A 17,550-nucleotide genomic window follows, 5' to 3' on the forward strand; every position below is an offset into this window, starting at 1 on the left:
TTTATCTTCCTTGGTGCAGAAGACTAGCCCCTCCCAACTCTCAGAAAACGTATTCACTGAGAAAGTTGCTCCTGAAATGTTGCATTACTCCTAAAATAGGTGACAAGAGTTTAAGAATATGCCAAATTTAGCTGGGATGAAAGGAACACGTATATTCTAGTCTCTGGGCTTAGCCATTCTGTCCTGGTTTTTGCTTTAAAAAATCTACTGACCATATCTCTACTGGCTGCTTCTGATGTAGCCGTGCTACAACAAGACAGGGTCCTGGTAAATCACCATACACAAAGCCAGGATCCGTTGGGTTAGGTGGCCCATGGCTGCAGAACACCCTGATCTCTAGGCAGGATAGCTGTATTGCCCTGAAAACACACTTCACTTGGGGGCTGCTTTAATTTGCTAGGTCCAACTGAGAAGTGCCTGCTCTACCAACAGCCTTCTCTGTTCCTTTTGGAGTTTTGTAAACCGGACAGCCACTAGTTAGGTCACTGCTTTTGTTCTCATTGGAGTGGTCTACATGTGTAATTTCTTCCCAAATGTGATTTAACTTGATCTCATATCTCCAACTCTCCTTCTGTTCTCATCCTCTTTGATCTATCCTCTGCCTTCGACACTGTCAATCATGCCACACTCTTAAATCGAGACTGTGATACCCTGAGCATCACGGACCGGGCAAGGGCTTGGCTGAGCTCTTTCCTTTCTAATCGGCCCTCCCAGGTTCAACTGGGCCCTTTTCTCTCCTCTACCTCACTCTCTACTTGCGGCATCCCAGGGTTCTATCCTCCTCTCGCTGTGGCTTTTCAACATTTACCTTGCCTCTCTTGCACACTTTATCGCCACCTACTCTCCTCACTTCCAGTGCGGATGACGCTCGGCTCGCATTTAAGCTTCCCTCTCCTTCCTCTCATATTCCTGATTGTCTGACTGCTATTCAGGCATGTGTGCTGCTAACAATCTGTCTTAACGCCAATAAGACCGAGCTCCTTCTCAAGGGAACTCCCGCACCTTCCTTCCACTCTTCTCTCTAGCCGTCCTCCTTGGGCCCCTCACCCTCTTGTGAGGCAAAAACCTGGGTGTCATCTTCGACTCCTCTCCTTCTCACCTCATATTGCTGACCTTGCCAAGAAGGCTCGTTTTCGGCTTCACCTCCTCGGGGGCATTCTTCCTTTCCTCAGAAACTCAATCTCTCTTTAGCTCTGGTTCTCTTCAGGCTGAACTCCTGAAGCAGCCTCTTCCTCAATCTGCCTCTTTCCTCCCTCCGCCCTCTTCAACTAATCCAGAATAGAACTGCAAGATTTATCTTTGGCCTCAAGCCCAGGGAGTGCATCTCTCCAGCCCTAACATCTCCCCACTGGCTACTGGTGGCTGCAAGAATCAAATTCAAGACCCTCTGCATTATCCACAAGGTTTTCTGCGGCATAGGACCGCGCTACATCCAACTTGCTCTCCCCAAATACCTCCCTGCTCGAGTCCTTTGGTCCTCTGGCTCCAACTCTCTGCAGGTCAGACGCTTCTCCAAGCAGAGAGTGGGTGGGAAGATCTTTCTTTGGCAGGAGCCTCCCTCTCGAATGGCCTTCCTGCCCTTGTGACTTGAGCCGGATCTCCTTAAATTCTGGAAGCTTCTCAAGACTTTCCCTTTCTCCTCCTCCATACCTCTCCCCTGTTAATGCCCCCCCCCCCCCGCTGCTGCGACTGTCTGCCTTGTCCCTTCCGGGTCATACAGGTGCCAGGCCCTCCCTTGACCAGTCTACCCCAGCACACCCTAACCAGCACCCGCCTTTGGGCACCTTTCACTGATTATCCTGAGTCGCGTCCACCCCCTTCCTCGCACTTGTCCCATCTTTCCGTGCACTTGCCCTCCTGGGCTCCCCCTAGCACTTACCCAGCCCCTCTGGCCCCCTTCCTCCTGCACTTCCCCTTCGCCCTGACCTGCCCCTCCTCCCTGCACTTCCTGCTTACTGCACTTGCACAATCCGAATGTCACAAGGCCTAGTAGGACTGTATATTGTTGTTTATCCTCCCCTGTTCCACTCGATGACCCCCCCCCCCCCCCGACCCCTCACACCCTCTCTTGTCTTGTGACTCCTGGAAACATTCTGCTGTATAGGCGCCATACAACTGGTCAATAAATAAATACAAAAATAAAACTCCTTGTGCTTGTTCTGTTTACCTCTGGTTTGGATGACTTCATCCACTGCCATATTTCCCTTTGATGTTGAGTTGTCATGCATCTTCCAAGGGTGAGGGCTGCAGCCTTCTAATGGCTTGCCTGTGTCGTAGCCTTATGCCAGAACCCAGATCCCGGACTGCTTCCTTCCTGTACGTTTTGAAAGGATTCGAGCAGAGGCCGTTTTCTTGAGACTGGACTGTTGCAACCATGTTAAAACGAAGGATGCGTGCGCACACTATTGTGTCAATGCTTCGTGTACTTGAAGCGTCCGATTCAGTCTCGGAGTGACTCTGTGGTAACGTCAACGATTGGGAGTGTGCCCACTGTGGAAAGAACTCGTAGTGGTTAGCCACATTCGCACCAAGGCGTTGTATGGCATTCCGGACTAAGGCGCTGGGTGCTCAGCTATTCTTGGCCTCTTCCCCTCACAAGTTTAACGATTTGGTGCTGGCCCCCAATCTGTCTCCTCTTACTGGGTGCACTGGGCATTTTGCCCTCAGTTGAACTTTCCACACTTTACCCGGTGCCCGATGGAGAGCAGCGTAAGCCTGCCTACCCTTCCCCCTTGCGAATACTTGGTTCCTGATTCATACTTCAAAAGTTTTCGATCACATGTAAAAGCTCATTCTGGCAGAAGTTTAAACATGCCACACTGAACCTATACAAGTCCCTTTCTCTCTAAATATGGCCTGCGTGAGTTCTTGTGAGTCAGGCGTGAAGAAGGGTCTGCTTTGTGTAATTGAATGTGTTGAAAGTGTGCCAACACAGCTTGAAAGTGAAGCGTCTCGCGAAATAAATCCGTGTAAATGCTGTTGCTTTTAAATGGGATGAATCGTCTCTTGTGTTAGTGTAACACATTGTGCTGTGTGCTGTACTTGCAATGTGTGTTGCTAATGTTTACTTTGCTAATGTCTACTTTGTTCTGAATATTGTGTGTGTGGTCGTGTATATCTCTCCCTGTACTCATTGCTATCGTGTCTGGAAAATCAGCTGTTGCTTGCCCTTTTACAATTAAAGCCACATGCTCTTGCAGGTTTCCCTCTAGAGCAGTTCGATGCATAAAGGTGGAGTTGGCACAATATACTAACATTTCTTTATCGATGTGTTCAGATCTTTGGCAGCAAACCGCCAATTTTAGAAAGCTCTGCTGTTTCAATTAAAACGTTCATTCATTGAAGGGGCCTCCACTTGAATTAATACCCTAAGTCCCCACCATGTATTTTGGACCCTGGCAGGGAATTGGAAATAACAAGTAGAAACACGTTAGTGTTTTTCTCGACGTTGGTATATGATGAGAGGACTGAGTGTGATGGAGCCCACACATCAAGTTGCCACTGCAGAATTAAATTCTTGTAGGGGATGCAAATTAAGTGTCCGTCTCTCCTCCCAGGCCCAAAATATAAAGTCATTAAGACTAACGCTCCCGGAAGCTTGAGTTTAGTATGTTTGAGGGGGCAGGAACACGACATTAGACAAATAAGTTAACTGCAGTGCTCGGGTGAGCTGGAGGTACATGATAGCCTGGAGACCAGGTAAATGGCAGCGGTGTGTCATACAAAATGTTGAGAGTGCAGTGTGCTGGGTTAACCATGGCTCCATAGAAGATTTTAGATTGCAAGTATTTTACTCCCTATTTTTGAGTTTGGGAGAAAAATGGTTTTGGGGTAATAAAAAAGTAACTTCCATTCCCTTAATAGGTGCACTTTTTTAGGGGACTAAACATGTTTGCACTTTTGATCTTGACTTTTTTGAACCAAAGTTCTTTGGTTTTGTAGCAATCAACCAAAACAAAATATGCGTCAATGTTTTTGGGGACATTAAAGCTCTTCTTCAGACCATGCAGTGATATAGTAGACGACCTTCCTTTTGGCATTGGTCTGAACATGTCCACAGTGCTGTGCAGACCTCCAGCTAACCATCGTTTCCTATTTTTTGGTTGAGGATTTGCCTGTTTTTAGGAAGTGGGTGACTGTTACGCTGCTGACCTGCGAGACTTGTTACCACCCTTTTTAACTGCATAAGAGTAAAATGCAGAAACTGCACCATCCAAACAAGAGATGGCCTGCTAGCGAAGTTAGGGCACCAATGGAAGGTCTGTAATCTCTAAAGACAGAATACAGCAGTAGATGGGGCGGGAAAGGGGTTGTAAGTGGGTGCTGCTAGAATTCAAATCCTATGTACATTTACAGTACCATTGTAGTTTGAGGATTCACTAATGTATAATTCTCTTACAACTGTGCTCTGTTGCATGAGCTGTGGAACTATGTACGATGGTGCTGCAAATAAGACAGGCCTCAAAGTGCACTCGCTACAAGCCATTAGTGAGTGAGAATGTATTCTTGGCAAGTAAAACATTTTGTGCTTTGTGCATGTGGGAAACTGAGGGGTCGAGTGACTTTTTACATCTGACTAGTAGCTTTGAACTTTAAATTTAGATCCCTGAAATCTGGAGAGATTGGGAATGCCACCCCATGTTCACCCGTCTCCTGCTTTCGATTGGATATATACAAGAAAGGTTGCCATTTTCTCTGGCATATCCCCGCTTGTGGCCTGATGTGGACAGTGTTTGTGAAGTGGACCTGTGTACTAAAATCTCAAGTGAATAATTTTTTAAAGGTTTTAGAATTGTTTTTGTTGTGGACAGATTTTTCCAGTCAGAATGTTTGATATTCTAATTGGAACGAAGATATTTATTTCCAGGTTTTGAAATATGCACATCTTTGCCTGCAGATTCAAACACATGCAGTATACTATGATGGTAAAATCCAGACCGAAACATGTTCTAAACTGCCTGACGTTCCCTTTCAAAACAGAGATGCTGGTTCCCCCTACCCACCTTTTCAGAAAGGGGTTTCAAGGCAGACTAGATTTCCTCTTTCATGAGTATGGAGGCGTTGCAGTGACGAATCGACTTGGATCAATTGGATCCTCGGCAAGGCCTAGGTTTGCAGCACGCATTTTGAATGTATGTAGTGTGATGATGGATAGACTTTCCAATAGACACATATACCAGCCATTGGGATTTGCTTGCAGAAGTATTCCACTGGCTACAAGTAAAACTGCAGTATCTGTATTCTTGTTCTAGTGAACTGAAGTTACAGTGCAAGTTCTTTGAGTACTCTACTTAAACACAAAAAAGTACACTTTGAAAAGTCTTTGTATGAAGAAAACCCGTGCACCTCCTATTCAAACAAGTGATGTATTTTGCTTATAAACACGAAGAAATAACGTATCATTTGTTAAATTACTTTTATTAGTGTTTCACATTTACCATTGCATGAGTTACGTTCAATAAAGTGTTCTAGAATGGCCCATTGTCCTATATTGGCTTTTCTGTCTACCTGAGCGCTGCTGATGGTTTCCATGCCAGACACCACCGTATCCGCCCACATATTCTTATCACATGGTACAAAAGATTCATGCAGTGTTACTTCACCATGGCCGTCAGTCGGGAGCCATGCCAGAGTAGAACGTTTTCAGTATTGTCATTGTCGAGAGGAAATGGCGTCTGTAGTTTTCAATGCATATCTACAGCTGGTTGAAGGGGACCAAATCCATTGAAGAAGCGATTTGGTTCCATTTTACCAGCTCTAGCAAAGCATTAGTGTTGGTGCATTCAAATAGTTGACTTCTACTGCACTCCGATTCAGGCATTTTACCCATTTTTTGGGGGGAGTAAAATGCGGTTATTCAGTGATCAGAATATGAAACACGTACACTTGTTAATAGTTTCTCAATTAAATAGTTTTGTGAAAACAGTGTACATATACAGTTAGATTGTTTTTATTGTATTACATTAGCACTGCGGTTTCCCCAAAATCAACACGTAGAAATATTGTTTTTAAGCAATGCATATTGGTGGGAGCAATTTAAGCACATCACATGAGGTATTCGTACTTGGTGGTCCTAATCATTTGCGTATCCTAATAAAAATTAAATGTAAAGATCGGTCTTCCTGATGGCTAAAGTATGTCTGTTGGAGTAGGTGTGTAAGAGTATGAGCACGAGAACAAGGGAACCAGGCGAGGCCTAAGCCCTGACCAGGTGATCCTGCGCTGCATCCAGATGGAATGAGCATTGAACACCAGTTGAACCATAGAGAAGCCTGGACATCAAGGCGGGGCCACGATAACCCTCCTGCCCATGTGCCTGGCTGGAAACCTAGAACAGGACGTGTCCTATCTGCTGGACTCGAGCACTGCATGCAGTCATGAAATGGGATGCTATTTATACTGGATGTGCGCAAACTGTTCTACAGATACAGCTGCTCAAGTGTGCTTTTGGATGGCAGCGCCTCCGCTTCAGAGACTGGCCATATCAGGGCACAGAGCAGCTATGGAAAAAGCAGGGCAGCATTTGATAATGTCAGCATCTGTTCGGAGTGTCAGTCAGAGAGCTGACCAGTGTCAGCACATGCCGCCCGAAGTCGCTTAAAGAGGGAGGGAGGGAGGAAGGGAGGGACAGACAGCTGCTCTTACTGATGGATTTAGCCTTTTGGCGTGATCCGATCTGGCTGGATGCTTGGCTGCTTTCAAGCCAGCCCTGGCGTTTCACAAGCATTCGCCTTGCTCTCCTAGAAGAAAGCCAAAACGCAATATACCCATACATTCAGAGGGCTGGATCCGATTTGTAGGTTTAGAATGGGAGTTGCTGTACATTCGAAAAATATGGGGTTAATTATTCTAGCCAGGCACTTTTCAACTAAATATACCTCGTAAGATGCTATCTTTATTAATTAAACTAATGTATTAACAAATCCAGATAATGTACGCAACACCACAAGAAAATCTTTCAGTAGCGTTGCGCTCGGCGTGTGTTTTGGTGCCAAACAAGCTATGCTGTTACTCAGGTAAATCTGCATGGCTGGTCTAGGCCTGACTGCAGTTTGCTCACTAGCATCCAAAGTAACGCAATGGGCCGAGTTGTACATTTAAAGCTATGGGGTTTTCCTTCTCCTTCTATCTTCTGATTAAAGGTACTTTTTTGTGGGGTAAGTTACATTGTTGTTACTTTTTTTAGTTGTTTTAATGGGCAAGTCTAATTTTACAGTCTAGATTATCCAAATAGTTTTTCACAAAAGTAGACCCGTTTAAATTAGTTTGTGCACACGTCAATAATGGCCACTAGACTCGTTCTGTGGGCAGAGTTGCAATGAAATTTTTAACAAAGTTAAAACATAGCTCTTGTCTGAACAATACATAGCACGTGTTTGAGACCATTTTACATATGTATAACAGTTGCAGGAAATAACCTGTGGTAACATCTGTGGTGAAGGAAAGGCACTTTAGCAAGTTGGGAAAGACCCCTCGCGTTCATGGTTGTCCTGGTTTGATGATCGTCGCCTCACCAGAATACATACTTCTTTACATTCCATAGTTGTGAATGTTCATATGGGCACATAAAGAAGTATGTCTCCTGGACAGGCTGTCCTGCTGTACACGAGCCATCACGAGCCATCCCGGTGGACACGGTGGCCATTGACATGATTCCGTAGAAGCTGGGCATTTTTTTCCATTTCCACCACGGTGTTTACCTGTTTCCAGAGCTGACTTTGCCCCACACGCGTTGGCTGCTGGTCGCGTTTGCGTCGTCGAGGTTTGTCCCCGTTGTCTTTCCGTTGGATGAGCAACCCGCCCCTCTCGCCCCCATACTGGAGGTGATCGCTCAGGTTTCCTTGGCGGATTTCTAACCGGCGTCCGCGTTCCAGCAAGAAGTACAGACGGCTGTTACGACGGGATGGGGGAGGGAAAGGGGAGCACAAAAAAAGAAAATGAAGGTTTACATTTTCTGCATTGCAAATACCATACTTTATGGCGGTGCACGGTCTATCATAAACATTAAGTCACGGCATGCGCCACTACCACGGTTCTGTTAAACGCTGGTGGCTGTGCTGAATGCACCACAAGCTGCTTGGGGGGGGGGAGGGGGTTAGTCGGGTACTAGGCCAGAGGTCGCATGCAAGGCTCGTGCGCTGCAGCACTCTGCAGTGTCTGCCGTCTGCTCCTCACCTGCTTCCTTTGTTTCGGGGTCACTGCTCCGTTCCACGCGTGTAGGGTCCACGCCACATGGCGCTCATATCACATATGTCTCTCCCGCTGCTGCAGAGGCTCCCGGAAGCGCAGCATGCTGCACACTGCTTCTGTGAGGTCAGACTCCATTTAAGCCTATGCAGGGAAATGAAGTTGTGTCCAATGCGTGGCTGTGCCGTGGGCTCCGGAGAACACGCTTCCGAAATCAGCAGGCGGCGATCGAGTCCTGAGAGAAAGGGAGATTAGGGAAAGTGAAATTCCTGCAGCCCATGACACAAAGCGAGTGCAGCTGATAGGAGCAAATCAGAGGGTGGCTGCAGATATGGCAGTAGTGCAAGGAGAAACAGCAATGCAGCATTACGACAGCATGCACGTTCAGGCGTTCATCGGACTGGGCCTAATTCGGCGTATGTTTTTACCAGCTATATTAACGCACACGGCCCCTCCATGAGCGGGGCCCTGGAACTTTCATGCTACCACCTGGGCGGCACCAAGGATGTTCTTCATGATAGTTGTGCACTGATAATTGCTGCATGCGTGTCCAGTGCCTTCTGAAGCAGCAGTGCGGCATGCATCTAAACAAAGACTTGCCCAAAATGATGACTTCGCACTGGTTAGCAGTGACAAAATAAACGCATACAACAGTAAAGCACTCCATCTAATTCTCGCATAGATTTGGAATCGTTACCGCTACGATGAACAAGTGCACACGACAAGGTTACATCGTGCTTTTCGTTTAAGTGAGCATTCCCGTCCCCTAAAGCAAACCCTCTTATCGTAAGGCTGTTAGGGGTAGTTAACTGTCAGAACCTCTTCTAGGTGTAAAAAGTGCAGCGGCGCTGCCCTTGCGCAGCCCCGTTACCTGTCCGCCGTTTAGTATCATGCAGCATTTGCAGTTGGAGGCGAGGTAATGACCTAGTGAGAGACAGCAGCAGCAGCGGCAGCCAGCCATCTCCTCTTGCAAGCGCCCCCTTGCCGCTGATTCAGCTCTTTATTGCCAGGGAGGATGGGAAGGGAACATCTCGGCGATCACCGCAGCTCACGCGGGAGACAAGTGTTCTGCCGCCACCAGGCTACCGTAATATCTGTGCAGCTGCAGTGTGCCGGTGGGTGGCGGGGTACCCGGCCGGCGCCCCTGCTAAGGCGATTCACGGCAGTGACAAAGTTCCAGCAAACAATCGCCAGCACAGAACAGGTAGAGCGAGTCGCAATCCCGGCAGACGTCCCGTGCTTTCTCCCCTAGAATGACTTTATTCTTTCCCGGGCTCGGTAGACACTTGTGCGCTGAAGCTACTTTCCACGTTGCCAAAGGTCAAGACTCTTAGCGAGGCCAGGGCTCCCACTTGCAAACCCTGGAGACAACCCGTATTTCCAACTCGGAGTGAAAAAGCAAAACTGTTAGCGCTTTATAGACAGCTAAGCATTTGAAACACGCACTCCCAGGCAAACGGCTCTCCTGTGCCTCGCTCTTCCCTGACCATATTTAGGCAACCATAGCAAAAAATAGTCTCTCAGCTGTCGATTGTCGATCCACGAGCCCGGGGAAGCCTCTATCTTGTTCTCTGCCTATTGATTGTTCTTCCTGCAGATTCCCAACACAGCTCTGCCATTTGTTCTTCTATTTTTAGCACTGCCAAATAAAGCAGTCTCTTATGTTTCCCAGATTTTAACTGGGCTTGCGCGGTTACCCGTAGAGCATGATGCGGCTGCCACTAAACTTAGCAACACTGCAAAGTGAGAAGAAAAAAATACTACTAGAACAACAAAGGCCACCGGGACTTGTGTGGAATAATAAATACCCTTATGCGACCAGCACAGGCTTTCTAACCCGATTATGTGTTCCCTGAGAAGTGAAGTGCATTGAATATGGTAAGCGGTGGCACGGAGCCGCACGGTTCGTCACGTGGCATGCTCTCGAGTCCTCCGGTATGGTTGCCCTTGAGGATTAGACCCATGCACCTGTGCTTGGCGCATGCACGGCTTCTAGTGATGCAGTAGTCGCTTATTTAATCCGTGAATAAAATGTCCGGCGGTATTGTCACTGATGTTTTCTGTGCATCTCCTTCTGAGGTGGAGGTTGAGGAAACCTTCATTTTGCAGTTTTTTTAAAATTAGTTTTGAAGTACTTTTAGTTTTAACCCTTAAACTTAAAACTATTATTCAAGTGTGTATGTATACACGCATGCACTGGAACGCTCCTGGCAAGGCCTTTTGCACCTGTAGTCTTGGTGTTAACTTAAAGCTCGAAGACTTACTACTGACTGTGATCCCAGCAGCAAGCCTTGCACTAGTCCGTGCCGCCTGCATACCATACAGCATATGTTGTGGCTCGGGTGTAATTCATAGCAGTGACAACCCGCACCTGAGCTGCAATACATGCAGTGCTTTAAGAAGGGTAAGAAATTCAAAGGGGTGGGAGGGGGGGAATCATTTGGGTGCGTGGCTTGCATGATGGGCGTGGCATAAGACTTGGTGGGCGTGGCCTAACGACAAACATGTAAACATGGTCTGGCCTACATAACTGTGTATCGCAACAGAGTATGTGTGCTACATTGCTTAAAGTATAACGAAGCAAAGCGCAACGTCATTAATATTTATTGGACCCTTAACTGGGGCCTTTGACAAAAGGGTAGGTTTTGAGGTATTTTAGCAGGTGCATTCAAATGTTTAAACATTTGACAATTTCCCAGAACTGCACATAATCTTCAAGGGAGTCCTTCTTTGCATTAGGTTGCTCACAGTGCCTTTCCTCACCTGTTTGTTTCCCTAGCCAACTTTTCACAAAGGACAATGGCTTAAAAGCTTTTACTGGAGGGCCATACAGCTATAAAAACGATAGTGGCCACATGAAGGGATGCTTGGCGAAGCAATTCAATTCAGCCCCTTTCGCAATCGGCATTACTTGCAGGCAACATTTCCATGCAAGCATCTACAGTCCTCAAGGCTTTTGCCACCAAACTCCTTAACATCCCTGAAGGCATGGGGGTGTCTCTGATTGGGATCTGAAATTTGGTACATTCTTTGAATTTCATTTTCACCATATAGCACAATTTCTTCATAATTAAGTACATTCTTTGCATCTAGCACACTAAAACTTGCTACAAGTTCTTTATCCGGGTTTGGAGCACACCTTTTTGTAAGGTTAACTGAAAGGCTTTCATAAAATTGCCTTTCATTGAGCGACAGTTTGCCCTTCTCTTGGAAATATAAACGTCCTTGAATTGTCCACAATCAACTGCCCTCTGAGCAGTAGAAGCAAACTCCTCAGCAGATTGCCTCATTTAGAAAATCTCAGAACTTGCCCTAACAAAAGTCTGTGTGCATCAACAATTGAGATATCCCACCCTCTGAGGAGCCAGAGACAAGTCTTTTAGTTCTTGAAGGGCATCACATATCAGCCCTAAATCCTTCAGGAAAGAACAGGAGGTAAGCTTCCTAAGCAGAGCCTCGGATTTGCTTCAGTCTCCTATGGGACTTGAGGGGTCCCTGGAAGCTTCTCCGAAATGCTCACACAAAGCAGGGAAGCAGTTCCAAACAGATTAAACTGTCCTATAACTTGATGCAACCCATCGGTTGTCCAGCATTTTCCCCATCTTCTGCAGCTGCAACCCCAGATCACGGCAGCCATTTCTATGCTGTATGTGTTGTACAAAGAGTCCATGACCATTTTAAAATGATTGTCCCCACCTACGTCAATTGTCTTCTGCGGTCAGTTCATGGCGCTGAGCTAGACGATGCCAAGATAAAACAAGATTTGGAAATTCAGCTCGTGATAATGTCATCCCACCTTTTTTTTTTTTAACAAAACATTACAGCTGCAACATTAGAACAAATAGCAATCCAGATCTCATGCAACAGGGTTTTTTCGATGCAACATTCTCAAAACATCCCAACAGAGCTGCCTTTATGGCTAAGGCATTTGTCTGTTGCAGCTCAACTACACCAAAGAAAATGGTGACTGGGTTACCATGAGCCCCAAAAAGACCAAGCAGATAAATAATCAATGCTAATTTGTTGCCGACAGTCGTGCTCTCATCCACAAACATGGCAATCTTTGGCTTGTGTTCTCTGACATACACCAACTTTAGCATTTCTGATACAATATGTTTTACTATTTCAGGTGCAGTAACATTACTGCACAACACGCAGACCATTCACTTCGTGAAGGTATACCAAATCAGGGTGATCTGTAAATGACCAATTCTTTTTGGCCAGGTATAATACAGTGTGAAAAACTCTGCACATGCTTTTGAAATGTTTGCCACTGCTTTGCTGCATGGCTTCCATCATGTAGTTATTTTTTCTCTGTAAGAATATCTTCTGATGCCTTATGAGCACCACTTCACTTGTGGTCCAAAATCTTCTTTCGGAGCTGCTTCTGCCTAGCATATTTGCCAGAACCTTAAGGACCCATCTTTCCATCTGCCCATTCCATGCTTATGCACAAACCTTGCCCACTGATTGCACTGCTTTCACGTCCCTACACACACACCATCAAATGTGACCCCAAACAAGAAAAATGCATTCATATTCAGCTTCAAATTCACACAATTTCTGCACGCTCCAGCAATCAGGTTAGAAGAGGTTCTTGACACGGCTGTAGTGTAGTGAGATATTTACTGGCGCTACTGGCCTCCTTATCGCAAACATCTTTGCATATCTCTGCTGCCTCACTTCTCAGATTGACTGGGCCAGCTTCCTCATGCCCACTCAGACTGGTTGCATCCTCCGACACTTAACCTTTCATTGATGGCATGTAGTGAAACAGCAAAGACTGAATAGATGCACTTGGGAAGTACCTCAGAATTTGCCAACATCGTTAATGGCTGCAAAAAGTCTTGGAGATATCACTATGGGATCTGTTTCTAGCGTGTGCATGCTGGAAATTCTCGGCTTCTTACCTGTAAAAAATACAATTGTGGTTTACTGCACTGAACATAGTTTGTGTAAATTACTATCTTATTTGAGAACTAGATGTTCTGCTACCCATACCTTGCTCCTTTATGCTATCCCATGCATTTTTTATAGAACAGAAATTGCAAGTAAGGGGACATTGGTCGTGAGTCATGCATCCAATGCCCCATTCCCCTTTCTCGTCTTCTAATGGACTAAACATTCGGCACACAACCGTTGCTGACTTGTAACAAGTGGCGAAAGCAGTGAAATGTTTAAGAGTTGAAAAGTATAAAACACATCTTCCCACCACACCCACACACAGCATCTCTCGCCCAGGTAGACTCAGGAACCATGATTGGAGAGCAGAAGCAATGGATTGGACAGCACAACCAATGTTTTCTCATAAAACAATGACATTATCTGGTATGGTTAATGATAAACATTGGGTTGGTTGGATATTTGACATACCTATTTCTCTTTCCATGCGCTCCTATACCAGCGCCTGTCCAGGATTTCCAAGAAGCTTTGCATGAAAAAGATACAGGCTCCTTCTGTTCACTGGGTTAAATAAAGTTAGTTTCAGAAATGGCCATTAATTCCACACCCCCCTCCTTTCTCCCTGCAATACATGCAGAATTACACAAAGCAAAAGTCACTCATTTTCTATCTCGTGTTTTTTAATGTGGCCCTGCTTGCTTATGCGCCGATGAATTTCTTTTTTTTTGTGCAACACCCAATGCTCCCTGCACCTAATCTTGCTGTCGCTATCTAATTTACTCCCTGCCCAAAACGGCCCCTCATGGCAACACTACTGATGCTTGATCATAACACTCGCAGCAAACAAAGCCAAATTATGTCCGAAATCATAGAGCCATCTGAGGCAGGTCGCGACAATCCCGAATAAACAAAGCGCTGTGGGCGGTTGATTTAGATAACCAGTGGCGAATGGGGGGCGTCAACCCTTTTGCCTTGAGAGGGAAGAAACCAGTCATTTACAAGGAAGACCACATGAGAAGGCTCCGCCCTTTCAAAAACCATCGGTAAAATCAGTGAAGTTTGCTATCCCCCGACTTAAACTTTACACTACGGGCTGCCCTAAACGGGCAATTCAAATCTTTCTAGTTTGGAAGGGATTGAAGTCAGGCCATGAAGTTGCTGGTACTTTTTGAATGCCAAACACCATTGTATGTCCGACTAATTTCTTAGCAGCTAGAGCTCTGAGAGTCTGGCAGGGCTCTGGCACCCCCAAACCTCCTCGGGCTAGAGCCTCACTGTTTGCTCGTCTACTCCATTTGAAAAAAGACACGCTCCCGTTGGTGTGCTGACGGCACTTCCAAGAGCGCTTCTGCTTCTTTCCCGGTCCTGGCTGCCTTACTGCCAGTCATTAATTGGCTGGGGCAGGGCTGGAACACTTCCTGGTGGTGCTGTGAGGCAGTAGCGAATTCCCCCCCCAAAAAGCGAGCCCCATGTTTCTCCTTCAGTACCTGTGCCCCTTTCTTTTTGCCCCAAACCCTTTAGGTGCCCCAGACCCATTTTGCCCCTTTTCTGGATCCCCAGACGCATTTAGCCCTTGTTCTTGTCCCCTTTAATCCCTGTTGTTTTCCCCCTTTAGTAATTTGTGTTGCCCTCAGTTCTGTTTCTCCCCTTTTCTCCCTCCCCCGTTAGCCCCTTTTCTCAGGCCAGGCTCTTTTGTTGCCCCCAAACATCTCTGGCCTCTTCTATTGCCCTAATCCCTTTCCTTCCCCACAGCCTTTTTCTTTTTTTTACCCTGACACAGGCCCCCCTCACCCAACCAACCCCCCTGTTGTGCGCACCCATTTCCCAGGCTCGGCTCGTGTTGGGCCCTAAGAGCCAGGCCAGACCCCGGGCTCGGCCCTACCATGAATTCTCTTGCTCACCCCCTCTGTCTCCTCCTCTGATGCTTTGTACAGTTGTGCATGGGCTTCTGATATGCTGGTCGGCATTCGCACTGGAAATTGCCGACGTCAAAACTGTGCAAATGGCAAGACCGTCCTTCTGTCGACCAACCTTCTGAGAGCTGTGTCTGCCGATAAAAGGTCTGCTAGTCAGCCAACTCAAACTCTTCTCAACATCCAACGATGATCTCATAGCCATCTCATGAAATCGGAGTAATTCCTCCAAAAATTGCAGTCACAACATTTCAGCCACAAAAGTCATTGTAAAAGTCTCTAGTCCCTTACCCTCAGCAGAGCGCATTGTGATTTCAAGTCCAGCGCTGATGGTGCATGCTGGAGGGTAGAAGGAAAGGGCTCCAGCCCGAAGTGAAGAGTGAGAAAGGAGCGGATGGAGGCAGGGCCCCGTTGTGGGCCTTAGGTGCTGCAGCTGGCTCCCGCCTCCCGGTTGCAATCATTGGCTTAAGGGGCCAATGGCAACCAATGGGAGGGGGGCGGCGGGAGCTGGCGCATGAAACGGGAATCATTTTTACATCATATTGAACAGCAAACATGGCGACCAGCCATCTTGGAGGGCCTTAGGCAAAGTGGCAATGAGCAGGGCAGGAGATGAAAACTTAAGTGCACCAAGCAACGTTAGCACAGGGCGCATCGAGCTGCACACACCAACCAGGTGATACATAGCACAATCGAATCGTGCCAATTCCTCCAAAATTTGCAGTCGCAACATTTCAGCCACAAAAGTCAATGTAAAAGTCTCTAGTCCCTTACCCCCAGCAGAGCGCATTGTGATGCTTCAAAGATAGATACTTGTTTGCTGGCCAACTAGCCAGAAGCCGCACTACTCGTTCCATCCCATAGTTGTACATATTTTGGCTCAGGAGGAACCTTAAAACAGGCCCTTTTAATTAATCTCACCACTGCTGGGTTCTCCCCTACTGAAATCCCTTCTATGGAGATGTCGCCTGCTGATATCGCTGATCTATATACTCCTATGGTCCTGAATGCTTTACCATATTGCAGAAGGGATGCTAGGAAATTTAGGGTGGCTACTATAGGGGCAGAAACGGGATGAACATTTTTCTCTTTGCACCAGGCTGACCATTTACTTCAAGCCGCGTCGTAGCTCCTCCGAGTGGATGGGGCCCATGATTCGGCAATTCCTTTTGCTGCCTCCTTCAAAATGCCTGCCAATGCCCAACGTCTCCTGATATTCTGCAGGAGAGTCCCTTTCACTCTCTGAGGATGACACGACCCAGCTGTGTCCGTGAGTAGGCGTTCCCTAAGTCTTCGTTCATTTCCATGAATGTGTGAAACCAGACTTGAGCCTTCCGTAATGGGGCAATGAGTACTAACGCTGCGCTCTCTTGCCACGTTTTCTCTAGTACTCTGCTCATCGTCATGAAGGGGGGGAAAGCTTAGTGGTAGTTTCCCTCTCCAATCTTGCAGAAATGCATCAGCTCCCATAGCCGACAGGTCCAACTTCCAGCTGAAATAGCTGTCTTTCTGTGTGTTCAGTCGCGACGCGAATAGGTCTATGTGTACTGGCACCCATAAATGTTCCAGCTGTCGGAATACTTCTGGCTCTAGTTTCCAATCACTGGAGTCCCTCGGGTATCGGGAGTTGCAGTCTGCTATCACATTGAGTGTGCCTGGGAGATACTCTGCTGTTACTGATGTCCCTGACTGGAGGAAGAAGTGCCAAAAGTCCTTCGCTAGTTCCGCTAGGAGTCTTGATTTCGTCCACTCTAGGTGATTGATATACTTCACCACTGAGATCTTGTCCATCTTCAGTAGTCTGCACAAGTTCACTCTTTCACCCTTTTGTGAACGCTTTGATCGAGCAGGATCCTGCCAGCAGTTCTAGGCAGTTTGTGGATCTGCAGTTCTTCTGCGCTCCATTTGCCTCCTGTTTCTAACCAGCAGCAACATGCTCCCCATCCTATCCTGCTGGAGTCTGACTCTATAGCTAGATCTGGACAGTCTCCGAAGATGGCTCGCCCGTTCCAGTCTTCCATATTCTCTAACCACCAATCCAGTTCTGCGATGAATTTGTGATCTAACGGCTCTGTTTGGTGATATCGCAGCCGTTGTTGGATGTGTTTTATCTTCAGTCTCTGTACAGCCTGATAATGAAGAGGACCTGGAAATATGGCTTGGATAGATGATGCCAATAATCCTACTATCCCTGCTAGCACTCTGAGGGATTCTACTTGTTTGGTCAGGCATGGTCTGATCTCCTTGATGTCGCAGATTTTCCTTGCTGGGAGCTCGAGCGTAGCTAACTCGGTATCTAGCACAAACCATAGGAATTTGCAGCCTTCTTGGTGGGGTGGTCCGATTTCTTTGTTCACAAGGAACCCTAGCGACAGTAGTAGGTCCTCTACTCACGCTGTCTGGTATTTTCAGGGCTTCCTTGGTGTCCGTCGGTAGCAGTATGTCATCCAGGTAGATTATCCTATGGATTCCTTTCTCCCTGATCGCTGCTGCTACTGGTTTCATGAGCTTGGTCAAAGCCCAAGGTGCTGATGCTAGGCCAAGAGGC

General features: G+C 46.9%; 1 protein-coding gene and 1 long non-coding RNA gene across 3 annotated transcripts in view; one reads left to right on the forward strand and one right to left on the reverse strand.

Moving 5' to 3' along the window:
• Positions 1-17,550, forward strand: part of MIB1 (MIB E3 ubiquitin protein ligase 1) — an 863,979-nt gene that overhangs the window by 588,055 nt on the left and 258,374 nt on the right. The gene's annotated exons all lie outside the window — the stretch shown is intronic.
• On the reverse strand, positions 5,403-9,574 carry LOC138497423 (uncharacterized). The gene is made up of 3 exons (XR_011278578.1): positions 9,059-9,574; positions 8,176-8,422; positions 5,403-7,890 (listed from the first exon to the last, which is right to left on the reverse strand). It is a non-coding gene; the product is annotated as an uncharacterized lncRNA (long non-coding RNA).

This window comes from Ambystoma mexicanum, chromosome 5q (genome assembly GCF_040938575.1).
Source record: "Ambystoma mexicanum isolate Mex_15411 chromosome 5q, UKY_AmexF1_1, whole genome shotgun sequence".
Classification (NCBI taxonomy): Eukaryota; Metazoa; Chordata; class Amphibia; order Caudata; family Ambystomatidae; genus Ambystoma; species Ambystoma mexicanum.